Raw genomic sequence first — 13,885 nt, forward strand, 5'->3', positions numbered from 1 at the left:
CTGGGGGAAGCCCTTAGTTAAATGGTTTCAATTAGAGAGCTCATCTGAAGCACACATCTGCCTCAGTGGAAGAGCACCTGACTACAGGTCAAGAGCATCTTGGTGCACATCCAGTGCACCCGTGTCTTTTGTCATGCTACACTTCGGTTGGAAGTGACTCAGGCCATTTCCTGGGAAGGCCTATCTCATTAGACTTGTTGAAGAGTGGGAAAAGCAGGTGCAGGGAACAGGTATAGCTGTGTGCCTTTCCCAGGGTTGAGATAGAGCCAGAGACCAGCCATGTGAAATGTGATCCCAAACCTATTATTAATCAAGTGTGTGTGCTTGGACATGTTGCTTAATTATGACCTTTTTTCAAGCCTAAGGCATGAAGCACTAAGCCAAATTGCTGGTTCCCAGTTTTGATTTTTATTAGAATCTTCTGAGAAGGTTGTTAAAAACAGTCCTGTGGCCCCACTCCAGGTGTTCTAACTTAAGAGGTCTGAGGTGGAGCCTTAATTTTCAAGAAAGCCCACTCTATTATCAGCCTCTCATGCATCAAATGCTATGATAGGCAGCCCATTTGGGGATTCAGGCTTTAGGTTAATCCAAAGGCCTTCCATGGAAACATCCATGACTTTCCTGATGATGTCTTTGGCTGTGTATGGCCAAATGCAGGGGGTTCCAGGAAGTCTTCATTAGACAACAGTGACAAGAGCTTTTAATGGCAGATCAAAAGGTTCCAATCCAAGTGCCTCTTCCCTTAGTCCCATGAAACCTTCCAGAATTCTGCTGTCATCCAACATCCAAGGCTCTGAGCTGCAGCCTAGCATACTGAGCTCAGAAATTTGAGCACCTTCCCCATTGGAAGGGAATAGGATGCTCCTGCTGGTCAAATGACTCCTGTGTCCTAGCCCAAGTAGGATTCCATGGGGCTCTCAAAGGAGAGGGAAACAATTCCCACCCTCTCTGGAGATCACGTAGATCTTTTGAGAGATTTTACACAACCTTAAATGTCCTGGAGCTGAATGGAGCCCACAGGACTGGAGGAGGTATAGAGGTATGTGCCTTGACAATTTACATGTGCATGCAAATCACCCATTCTTCCGAGCTGCTATAGGTCAGTGAGTTGCATTTATTTCATTCTCCTCATCTGGTCTCTAGCCTGGGAGGAACACATCTCCCAGGAACCACTTCAGTAAGGAAAGAGGGACAGAACAGAGAGCAGACAGGATACAAACTCATGGACAAGACAAATTTATTCAAGGAAAAATAAATTTGTAGAGATGGCTGAGTGCCAGCATGTACACAGATGGAACACATGGCAGAGAGCAATGGGCTGGGTAAGGGACATGGCACATGGCAGGATGTGTGTGTGTGTGTGTGTGTGCAGCTGGGCTTTCTTTCTGTGGGCTTTTTAGCCTTTCTCTCTGCAGACTGGTTACTTGGAAAAGAATTCAGAGGGTTGAGTGGAGAAGAATACAAGGCATGAGACCAAGCCAGTGTAAGAATGCAGGGGACTATATCCTTGTTCCTTCAAAAGCCCGACAACAAAGGGGGCACCTGGATTTGAACTGGGGACCTCTTTATCTGTAGTAAAATGCTTTACCCCGAGCTATACCCCCTGGCCTAGAGGAGGAAGGGTATAATTAATACCTTTTACATGTGTTGATGCACCAAAAGTAAGACAGTCTTGCTGGGTGGGATGAACCTAGTCAGTTCTGTTTTTCTGAACCCTGGCCTCCCTCCCATCATGAGCTGGCCCTTCTTTCCCCATAGCTTCTGTATGCACCTGACTGAGGACATCCTGGAGGCCTTGTTGACATTTACAGCTGAGAGACCCTAAAAATTACCCAGATGCTTGTTCATGTCAGGTGCACTGGATTGGGGACAAAGCTGCAACCAGGTGACAGTACCTTCTCTGTGCCAACCCTTTCTTGGGAGACTATTTAATGGCATAAAAATGTTCATGACAATGCATTCAAATGAAAATGTATATTCCAAAATGTGTTTTCTGTGTAGAATTATGACTTTAGCTTTTTAAAAAATGTACTTTTATTTAACATCCAACATTTTCACAAAAAGGATATTACCTTTGTAAAACAAAAAAGTGTACATAGTTATCCTTCATTGAAAGTTTTTTTAAAAATTGGCAAAAAACCTGGAAACCATTTAAATTTCCACATACAGAAAATTGGTGAAAAACATTCTAAGTTAAAAACATTATGGTTAAAAACATTAAAGCACATCCACATTGGAATGCTTTGATTCAAACTTCAGCTCTATCTCTGACTTAAGCTTCCTGATAATACAGACTGTGGGAAACAATGGTAATGGCCCATGTGTTTGGGTTCCTGGCTCCCACATGGGAGACCTGGGTTGAGTTTCTGGCTTCAAGCTCGGGCATCAGCCAAGCCCTGGCTGTTGTCATTTGGAGAATGAGTAAATGAACTGGAGCTCTCTGTGTCTCTCAGTCTCTCAGAAAAGTATGACATACTCATAGGATGGGATATGACACAAAAGTAAGCGAATGGGTCCAGAGTATTGTCATGAAGATGCTTAAATGAGACAATTAACTCAAAACAAATGGTATGATTTATATGTGATGTGAGCTCATTTTGACTTTAATAAAGTATTGTGCACAAGAAAAAGATTATACACAATACAAAGGTATATGTATGCATACATATATATATACACTATATACCTATATATAGATACACCTATATACCTAAATATATATATATACACCGATATATACATATATATACCTACATACACACATATATAAATATATATGTATATCATATCAAACAGTTGATGATGTTAATATTAATTAGTAGACCAGGGGCTGACATTGTGGTATAGTGGATTAAGTTGCAGACTGCAATGCTGACATCGAGTCTACTTCTGATCCTGCTAATTCACCTGGTAAATCAGTGGAAGATGGCCCAATTACTTGTGCCCCTGCACCCATGTGGGAGACCCGGATGGAGGTACAGGCTCCTGGCTTCAGCCTGGTCAGCCCTGGCCATTGCAGCCATTTTGGGAGTGAACCAGCAGATGGAATCTCTCTCTCTCTCTCTCTCTCTCTCTCTCTCTCTCTCTCATTCTGTAACTCTGCCTTTCAAATAAAAAGTATAATAGCCTGATGGTAATCTTCCAGGAACACATGAAGAGCCTCAGGAGTGTGTAGGGGGATCTTCCTCTGACTTATGCCCAATGTCCACATATGTTCAACCTTGCAGGTACTGACTCTGTTAGGTGGTTAAACATAAATGAGAGGAAGCAACACAAATATTCTCTGGAAATTCTGTCTTGCTTTTGTTCCCCTGGCTTCTCTTCTTTCCTCAGATCCCATATGGTTCCAAATCTGAGGCCCCTGGCCACCTCTCCTTCATCCATTTCCTCCACCATGTTATTTCCAGGCATTTCTGTTCTCTTTGGGTTTTCAGCCCCTCTCTTCTGGTGTTGTCACTCTTGCTTTACATACCAGGACTCAGCATCCACCCAGTAGTATGCCACGATGTACCTGGTTGGTCTGAAGGCAAAGAGCACACTGCTGTAGGCTAGGACACCTTTGCAGCTTGCCACCTGCACCCAGCCCTGACACACCTGATACCCTGGACCCTCAGCCACACCCATGGCTAGTTGCACAGCAGCTCCCTCTCATACCTGTCTTTTCTAACCTGCCCTCCTACAGCTCCCCCAGAGGCCTCCCAGGTGTCAGGATGGCAGACTGAGGACACACCCAGGGAGGCACAGGAACCTTGTGGGAGGCAGAGAAAATCATGAGAGGAACACAGACCACCAAAGGCACTGGAGGCTTGCAATAAAGTTGACACAATGGTGACAACCTGTCAAAGGGCGTCTTCTAGCAAGAGGAAGAAGGAGGGCTAGGCTCTTGCTCAGCAGAAATCTCCCACGAGGTGGGATAAATTGACAAGCTCCTTTCTCCATAGAAGAGGGGAAGGGGAGTTGCTAGGGAGCCCTCCTGAAGGCAAGAAAGACAGGTGAAGGTGGCTTTTGTACAATCCTGGTGGCCTCATATGGGGAAGGAGGAAACTGAGGGCCCCTCTGCATGGAAAGGACCCACTGACTCCAAGCAGTATTTTTTCAAAGATTTATGTATTTTGCTTGAAAGTCAGAGTTACAGAGAGGGAGAGACAGAGAACTTCCGTTCGCTGGCTCACTTCCCAGATGACCTCAAGGGCTAGGGCTGGGTGATGCCGAAGTCACATGGATGCAGGGGCTCAAACACTTGGGATATCTTCTGCTGCTTTCTCAGGCCATCAGCAGGGAGATGGATTGGAAGTGGAGCAGCTGGGACTGGAACCGGAACTCATATGGGATGCTGGAACTACAGGTGGTAGTTTTACCTGCTAAACCACAGTACTGGCCCCCTAAGCTCTATTGTCTTGTCTTCTCAATCCAATTGCGACTGTGCTGACCCTTCAAGGAGCCAATGACTGTCCCTGGAATGTCCTTTGCAGAATGCGTCTGGTATTGCACCTATCTGTGGAGGTAACCAGCTGACCTGTGCTCCTGCTGGAGAGAATCTTAAGAAGGAATCAGCTGGCCGGCGCCGCGGCTCACTAGGCTAATCCTCCGCCTAGCGGCGCCGGCACACCGGGTTCTAGTCCCAGTTGGGGCGCCGGATTCTGTCTGGGTTGCCCCTCTTCCAGGACAGCCCTCTGCTGTGGCCAGGGAGTGCAGTGGAGGATGGCCCAGGTGCTTGGGCCCTGCACCCCATGGGAGACCAGGAAAAGCACCTGGCTCCTGGCTCCTGCCATTGGATCAGCGCGGTGCGCTGGCCGCAGCGCGCCGGCCACGGCGGCCATTGGAGGGTGAACCAACGGTAAAAGGAAGACCTTTCTCTCTGCCTCTCTCTCTCACTGTCCACTCTGCCTGTCAAAAAAAAAAAAAAAAAAAAAAAAAAAAAAAAAAAAAAAAAAGGAGGAATCAGCTGCAGTGGCTCTGGTTGCCCTGGCCCCCTTCCTCCTGCATCCTCACTCCCTTCTGAAAGTGTCCTTGCTGCCTGCTGGGAGGGAAAATTGAATAAATTTTTCCATCTGCATTGCTAATTGTAGGGAGACTCCAAGGTTGCTGCAGCAATAGCTGGATTCACCTCTGGCTAGGAGGCTACTATCTAATAGACAGCTGCAAATTGGAACTCCAACTATGACTGACCATCTGGTAGGGTAGGGGTGGTGGGCTCTTAGCAAAGCCAGATATGGTGACAAATATCCAAGAAGTTCAAGAAGAAGAGGGTAGATTCAAGGAAGGCAGTTAGTCAAATTTTCCTCCAAAATTTTCTTGCCCTTCCTTTTGTAGAGTACTTTCCTCTACAATAGGGAGGGAGGGAGAGAGAGAGAGAGAGAGAGAGAGAGAGAGAGAGAGAGAGAGAGAGAAGCAGCAAGCCTCAACTATGAAGGCAGCATCTATATCCTAAAGGAATACTTGTCTCCTCAGGGTGCAGCCTGCAGTTGAGACTACCTCCTAGTGTCTTCACATGGCAGTCTGGGATATGTCTAGATGTCTCTATATTCCGTCTAGATGTAGAATATCTAGAACTATTTTCTCTAGAGAGCTTAATGTGTTTGGAGAATCAAGCACACATAGAGGCAGGGTTGGGGAGGGCAGAGAGATTGGGGAAGTGGGCAAAGACGGGGTGTGTGTATGTTGGGGGAGTTTGGGGGGTGATTACATCCTATTTCACCATGCAGAGCCCTGATCTGGCAAAGGAACTGAATCCCAGATACAGATCAGGTGGCTAAAATGGACAGCTGTGTGGCCACCCATAAGAGAAACTTCTATAATAACTGCAATGGCGCACAGACTGCTTTTGCATATAGCAGACTACCACAAATATTTTATACCATGAGTGTGTCATAAAATGACTCTGATATCACTTCCTCATGAGAAATGTCCCTGCATCCTGAAACAGGCTATGTATTCTATTAATACCATTAAAATAAAACCCCTGCCCCTTGCCAACTAGTTTTTCTCATAGTTTTCTATTTTTATTAGTATTGGTATATATCTCTCTCTTATGGGTTTCAAGAGACCATGTCTACATTGCTTTCCACTGGGCTAGATCATGGAAAGGTATTATTTTTTACTCTGAATGAGATGGAAAGCTATTGGCGAATTTTGTGCAGAAGAGTGCCATAACCTGATTTTCCCCACTCTGGTTGCCATAAGAGGATTAGGGGACAAGGATGGAAGCAGGGATAAACATTTGGGAAATTTTTGCAATGATCTGGGAGAGAGATGACTGTGGCTTTGTTGTTAATGGTGGAGGCAATGAGGAGTGGTCAGATGAACAGGATTTGTCAATCATTTGAATTCAAGGTGTGAGAAAAAGAGAAAAGTCAAGAATAACTGAGATTTTTGGCCTAAGCAACTGACAGAATATAGTAGAAACAAAATCTGAGCAGGTGATAGAAATCAGGAGTTCGACCTTGGAAATATAAATTCAGCCATCTGCTGAACAGCCAAGTGGAGTTGTCTAAAATGAAGCTGGAGTTGTGGCTAAAGATACAAGTGTGAAAGTTACCATCCCACTGAAGTCATGGGACAGAAAGAAATCACCGAGGAAATGAGAGTTGCAAAGAGGACCAGTCTGGGTACAAAGTCTTTGACCCTTAAATGTTTAGGAATTGGGATGTGAAGGAGGAACTGGTAGAAGAGACAGAGAAAAAGTAGCAGTGAAAGGTAAAGAAAATAACCAAACAAGAATGACAGCCCTAGTGTCAACTGAGATGTTGAGTTGAAGACTGACCACAATAGGTGGTCACCAATGACTCTCACAAAAGCAGTTTCAGTGAAGTGGAGCAGACAGAAGGGGCCTGGTAGAGGATCAGGTTCTCCTGGGATGACTTCCTCCATGCTTCTGAGAAGTGAGTCTCCTGCCCTGTGTCCCCATGGCTCTGTACGTACCACATGTCACAATTCACCATAATTATTACAAACTTGTGCCATTGGCTCCTTGTAAATAGTGAAAAGCCAACAAATACATGAATGTGTACAAATGTGTGAACAAAGAATATAACTGATGGAACAAGATCCCTGGGAGAGCAGGAGGGGTAAATCAAGAACAGATTGTGCTCTAAGGGGGAGGAGGGTATTTTCCTTTCTTAGAATGGAAGGATGAATGAAAGATAAAGATACAAAGCAGCATAAGGATGCTGAGGGACCTCACACCACATGGCTTTGGTCTTAAGTAGGAAATGAGGCATTGCAAAAAGAATAAATGAGGTAGGACTGTGTCCACTGCTTACTGTGAGAAATGAAGAGGTGAATTAGAAAGGAACAGAATCACTGCTCCATAGCAGAGGGGGAACCAGTTGTGGTCAGACTGGCATAGATTTGCAGTTGTGGGGCCGGCACTATGGCCTGGGAAAGCAGAAGAAGATGGCCCAACTCCTTGGGCTTCTGCACTTGCGTGTGAGACCCAGAAGAAGCTCCTGGTTCCTGGCTTCAGATTGGTTCAGCTCCATCCACTGTGGCCAGTTGGGGAGTGAACCCTCAGATGGAAGACCTCTCTCTCCCTCTCTCTCTCTCTCTCTGCCTCTCCTTATCTCTCTGTGGAACTCTGACTTTCAAATAAAAATAAATCTTAAAAAAAAGATCTGCATTGGGACCATTTTTCTGGCTCTTTAATTTATTCTAGAAATGACTAGATCAAAGGTGGAAATGTGCACCCATGGAAGCAGAAGGATGCTATAAAGAAGGTAGATGGTTCACATGGAAAGTCTCAGAAGAGCTCAGGACATGATTGAGAGTCCAGTCAGGGGTTTCTGGTTGTTTTAACTTGCTTGGTTTTCATCCAAAAGGTCTTGTCATAGTCCAACATTGCACCATCCACCTTGGCATCATGTCTACCTCTCAGCCAGCAGGGGAGGAGGAAAGACCAGCTTCTCTCAGTAGAAACAGCCATCACTTGTACCTACATCTCATTGACCAAACTTATGCATATGAATTCACTGAACTCCAAGGGGCTGTGAAGCTACGTGGCCAGCTGATAACAAAGAAGGGGGATAGAACAGATACTGGGGAAAATACTCAATCTCTGCCTCACTGTGCTTCTTGTTAGCTACAGTGGAGTGGAGTTTGTGAACACTGATGGAGCCAGGTCTTGGCATTCCTGAAATGCCAAGAGGCAGGCCTGGTTCTAGAAGTTCCTACTAAATTTTAGAGAATCTTAAATATTTGTTAAGGCATCATTGAGGATGGGGAGAGCCTGATACAAGGAAATACAAGATATCTTCCATCTGCCAGTTCACTCCCCAAATGGCTACCACAGCCAGAAACTCCTAGGAGCTTCTTCTGGGTCTCCCATGTGGGTGGCAGGGGCCCGAGGACTTGGACCATCTTCTATTGCTTTCCCAGGCAGGGAGCTGGATTAGAAGTGGAGCAGTCAGATCTTGAACTGGTGCCCATATTTTGTGGGCAGTGGTTCAACCTGCTATGCCACAGTGCTGGCCCCCAGAAGTGCTATTTTCTAACTTGTCAACTTAAACAAAGCCTTAAGTAAGACTAGACCTGACCAGGCTCTATCCTAAATGGCTATTTCTTTTCTGTTCTCCCCCCTACCCTTTAATGTAAAAAGAGTAAGAGTTTATTTTTTTTGAATGTATAACAATTTTTCTGTAAATACAACTTTAAGAATATAGTGATTCTTCCCACCATACCTGCCCTCCCACCCACACTCCAACGCCTCTTCCTCCTCACTCTCCTACTCCCATTCTTAAGGACTTTCTTGCTGTCTGTTGTTTCATAAATCTGTGGAATCTTCAAATGTATTTTAGGAAGTTACTGTAACATATCATAAAAGGATTATTAGTATAAGGTATAATAAAGATCATGAATTGTACTTGTGGTTGTTATATATAAGAATTATGATGAATTCTGGGGATTTCAATTGAAAAAATTATTTTTGTTTCTTCAAACCACAGAAAGCCATCCTATTCTTTAGTTTGGGTATGCTTGCTAGAATTCACTGATCCTTTCTCAGAAGCTTGCTGTGAAAGCTTGACTAAGACAAGTTACCTGTAACAGTTACACAACCTAAGCACAAGGTAGAACTTGATGGATGCTGTACTGCATTGATGTTTTGTCCTCTGGGCCTTAGGATGCTCTTTCATTGAATCAGAGGTCCTTGTAGTTTGGCATGGAAAGAAAAGACCAATTCCATCCCATCCCAGGGGGAATGCCTGGTCTGGGAAAGGAGAAAACTAAAATAACCTGAGAAATGCCAAAATGCAGTTGTTTCGGGAAGAGGCTGTTAAGGTTGAGTTACAAGTGTTGTACACATGAGGATGAGGAAGAGGAGGTAAGAACACGGGCTGGGCAGACAGAGCTGCAATGAACCAGCCTTGGTCTGATCAGTTTCCTGGAAGTTCTACAGAGACATTTAAAGCCTCCATTGCAGACCAGAAGACAATGAGGAGTTCTCACATATCTGGGCCCCACCCTGTACCTTCCCATGTAATTGGTCTGGGTAGGGCGAGGGAAATGGCACCTTGATAGACTCTTTAGATGATTCTAATTTATATTTGGGATTATGAATAACCATCATAATAAAGCCTCACCATTTTCTGGTTCTTTACCCTGGCGTCTAGTAAAAAAAAAGTTGAGATTCAGGCACTCTTTTTTTCAAGGGCTAGAAAACAGGGGACACCCAGATTTGAACTGGGGACATTTGATTTACAGTCAAATGCTCTACCCCTGAGCTATACCCACTCCTAACAATTGATGCTTGATTAATGCCTTTCAGTTGTGTTGGGTGTACCCAGCTCATTTGTAACCTATAATTTGCCACCTTAGGAGCTGCCAGGCCTGCTCAGTGAAAACTCATCAACCTACTGTATAACAAGAGGCAGGCCCCCTTGTTCAGAAACCCTGGAGCCTGTTGTCTTCTCTGCCTTCAGTTCCTGAGTGTAAGTAGCAGCCTGGAAGCACTGACTTTGGCTTAGACAGGTCTTCAAAGTCAACAGCAGGTACCTGCCATGGTAGGTACCTACAAACAGAAACTCAATATAGTTGGGGTGACCATCCTGATACACTTAATGAGAGAGTTGAGGTCTGACCCTTGTGGCCCAATATTCAGTTCATAGCACTTTCTATAAAGTTACAATCTAAGACTTCCTTCCTTGGTTAGTGTAAATGGAGAGTGATGGAGAATGAACTATTCCAAGAAGTAGGAGGCTGAGTAAATTTAGAAATCTCCCCAAACATTAAAGGACAAATGCTAATATAGTTCAAAGGCCAGAAACGCCACCAGAGAATAAGTCTGTTTGACCCAGAGTTCTGATAGTGGGCAAACCCCAGTTCTGTGTGGTTGAAAACTATGATCTCTTTAGCACCTTTCCACTGCTTCAGTCACTGCCACACTCTTCTTCGCTATTGTCACAGGAGCTGGTAAACCCCTGTCTGTCACACACTGCCCCTAACCTCCTCTGGGGATTTATTTCTCTTTCCCACATGCTGAAGCAACACTGGTTTCTACCCTGACATTAAAGTCCTCCAGAATTTTCTTTGCTACACCAGGGTGGACTTCCAAACAAAAAGTAGAAAGTTTGGATGACTCAGCAGGAAGGCAAAATAACTCCCCAGAGATGGGGATTAGGCATCAGCCTGAGTCAGGAAGGTGGGAGCTGAAGTAGCTCGAGACCTGGGATGTCTCTGGGTTCTGGTGATCCAGGTCAGTGGTAGAAGGCTGAGCAGACATCTTCAATGACAAATTCTTTTTTTTTTTTTAAAGATTTATTTATTTATTTGAAAGTCAGAGTTACATACAGAGTGAAGGAGAGGCAGAGAGAGAGAGAGAGAGAGAGAGAGAGAGAGAGAAAGTCTTCTCTCTGCTGGTTCACTCCCCAGTTGGTCGCAACGGCCAGAACTGTGCCAATCTGAAACCAGGAGCCAGGAACCAGGAGCTTCTTCTGGGTCTTCCATGCAGGTGCAGGGGCCCAAGGACTTGCACTGTCTTCTACTGCTTTCCCGGGCCATAGCAGAGAGCTGGATAGGAAGTGGAGCAGCCGGGACTTGAACTGGCACCCATAGGGGATGCCACCACTGCAGGTGGCGGCTTTACCTGTTACACCACAGTGCTGGCCCCCAATGACAAAGTCTTAACCACCACATCCCATGTGGTGAGGAATCAGAAAGGAAACATCTTTGCATAAAGACAAAATATCAGAAGTACTGAGCTCATAAGGAAGGAGTGAATTAGCAGATAGGAGAAAGAAAACTAATTCTGAGAATCTATAGCCACAGGCTCAATTTGGGCCCTAAATTCGCTCTCTGTAACTGATCAGAAAAGCTAAATGCAGTTGCCTATTTTTAAACAGTTATTTATTTATTTTAAAGGCATAGTTACAGCAGAGAGAGAGGGGATGGGAGGAGAGAGAAAGAGCGAGAGCAAGAGCGAGAGAAAGCGAGTTGCTGATTCACCCTCCAAGTGGCTCCAACAGCCAGGGCTGTGTCAAGCAGAAGCCAGGAGCCTGGAACTCCATCCAGGTCTCCCATGTGGGTGGAAGGGGCCCAGGCACTTGGGCAATCTTCCACTATCTTCCTAGGCTTATTAGCAGAGAGCTGTCAGAAGAGATGCTCATGTCACAGGCAGCGACTTAACCTACTGTGCCACAATGTTGGTTCCTACAACAGTTATTTCAAGCTAGAGTCAGGTGAGTAGTACCATAGGCTCCTAGTCAATTGAAAGTTCTCCTTAAAGGCGTGCATCAGAAAACAAGCTTCAAAGAAGTCCCATGAATAGACTTTTCGCAAATACAAGCCCAAAAGAAGCAGAATAATGTGGCTATCAACAGCAAGGAATCAGAAACTAGAAAACCTATGTTCAAGTTCAGCCTCAGCTACAAGACTTTGGCAGATGACTTCCTGTCCTGATACCTCAGCTATGTGATATACAAAATGGAGACAATACACTTGATGGATTATTCTGTAAATAAAACTGATTTAATCCATGTAAAGCATTTAATATAGGACTGACACATGGTTAAGTTTTTTTTTCAACTTTTATTTAATACATGTAAATTTCCCAAGTACAACTTTTGGATTATAGCGGTTTTTCCCCCTATAACCTCCCTCCCACATGCAACCATCCCATCTCCCACTTCCTCTCCCATCCCATTCTTTATCTAGATTCATTTTCAATTATCTGTATATACAGACGATCAACTTAGTATATACTAAGTAAAGATTTCAACAGTTTGCACCAACACAGATACACAAAGTATAAAGTACTGTTTGAATAGTAGTTTTACCGTTAATTCGCATAGTACAACACATTAAGGACAGAGATCCTACATGGGGAGTAGGTGCACAGTGACTCCTGGGGTGATTTAACAATTGACGCTCTTATTTATGACGTCAGTAATCATCTGAGGCTCTTGTCATGAGCTGACAAGACTATGGAAGCCTCGTGAGTTCACCAATTCTGATCTTATTTAGACAAGGCCATAGTTGAAGTGGAAGTCCTCTCCTCCCTTCAGAGAAAGGTAACTTCTTCTTTGATGGGCCGTTGTTTCCACTGGGATCTCACTCATAGAGATCTTTCATTTAGGTCTTTTTTTTGCCACAGTGTCTTGGCTTTCCATGCCTAAGAAACTCTTCTGGGATTTTTAGCCAGATCCGAATGTCTTAAGGGCTGATTCTGAGGCCAGAGTGCTGTTTAGGACATCTGCCATTCTATGAGTCTGATGTGTATCCATCCCACTTTCCATGTTGGATCCTTCTCTCCTTTTTAATTCTATCAGTTATTATTAGCAGACAGTAGTCTTTTTTATGTGATCCCTTTGACACATTTCTAGGTCTAGCAATAGGGGTAAGTCTGAGTGAGCATGTGCCGACCAGTACATCTCCTCTCTCTCTTATTTCCACTCATGGTTAAGTTATACAAACTATTTGCTCGACAAATAAACATCTCACAAGGAGATTAGCTATCATTCATCAAAGTTGATAGAAACAATAAATGTTGGAATTCATCTTCCAAAGCCTTCACATACAAAATTATTAGACCAAATCAAAGAGTATATTAAATTAAAAGAGGGAAATGGAAACTGAATTGGGGCGCAAAAACCTGTCCAAAATGTCTAACTCTGCCTGTCCAAAAAAAAAAAAAAAAGACTGCCTTAGCTATTTTGACTTCTTTACTTCCATATACATTTTTGAAACTTCTTGTCAAATCACACACACATTATTTTGACATTTTGATCAAGATTGCATTGATGTTCTAGATAAACGTAGGCAAAATTGACATATTTATAATATTAAATAGTATATCTTCTCTATGTTTTAGATCTTCTTCAATTTCTCTCAACAATGTTCCATAATGGTGCAAGATTTTGCACATCTTTGGTAAGATTTATTCCTTGAAATTCGATATATTATTGTAAGTAGAATCTTTTTATTTTCATTTCCTTAAATTTGTTGCTAGTACATTGAAATATAACTAATTTTAGCCCAACAATATTGTTAGACTTGCTAATCAATTCTAATAACATGCTTATAGGCCTGTTTTATGTTCTATATATGCAGTCATGTAATCTGCAAGTAATAATGGTTTTCTTTCTCCTTTAAAAGTTTTGGTTTATTTTTTCCTGGCCTTACTGTCCTGGTTAACACCTCTACTATATATATATATATAAAATATATATATATAAAATATATATATATATTTTAACAGAAGTGGTGATAATGAACATTTTTGTCTTGTTTAAATTTTCAGCAGAAAGCTTTCAACACCCCACCATTACATGGCATTTATTTTTGTATTGGAGGAAAGTATCTTGAAACATATTAAGGAGGTAGAAAGCTTGTCCTACTTTGACAAATATTTTAAGAATCATGAACGTGTGTTAGTTTTGATGGGATGCTTTTCTTC

At 43.4% G+C, this 13,885-nt stretch overlaps 1 non-coding gene across 1 annotated transcript; it reads right to left on the reverse strand.

Annotated features, from left to right (window-relative positions):
• Nucleotides 1-9,655: 9,655 nt before the first annotated feature.
• Nucleotides 9,656-9,726, reverse strand: TRNAY-GUA (transfer RNA tyrosine (anticodon GUA)). Its single transcript has one exon. It is a non-coding gene; the product is annotated as a tRNA-Tyr (tRNA).
• Nucleotides 9,727-13,885: the final 4,159 nt, after the last annotated feature.

This window comes from Oryctolagus cuniculus, chromosome 7, assembly GCF_964237555.1.
Source record: "Oryctolagus cuniculus chromosome 7, mOryCun1.1, whole genome shotgun sequence".
NCBI classification, from domain to species: domain Eukaryota; kingdom Metazoa; phylum Chordata; class Mammalia; order Lagomorpha; family Leporidae; genus Oryctolagus; species Oryctolagus cuniculus.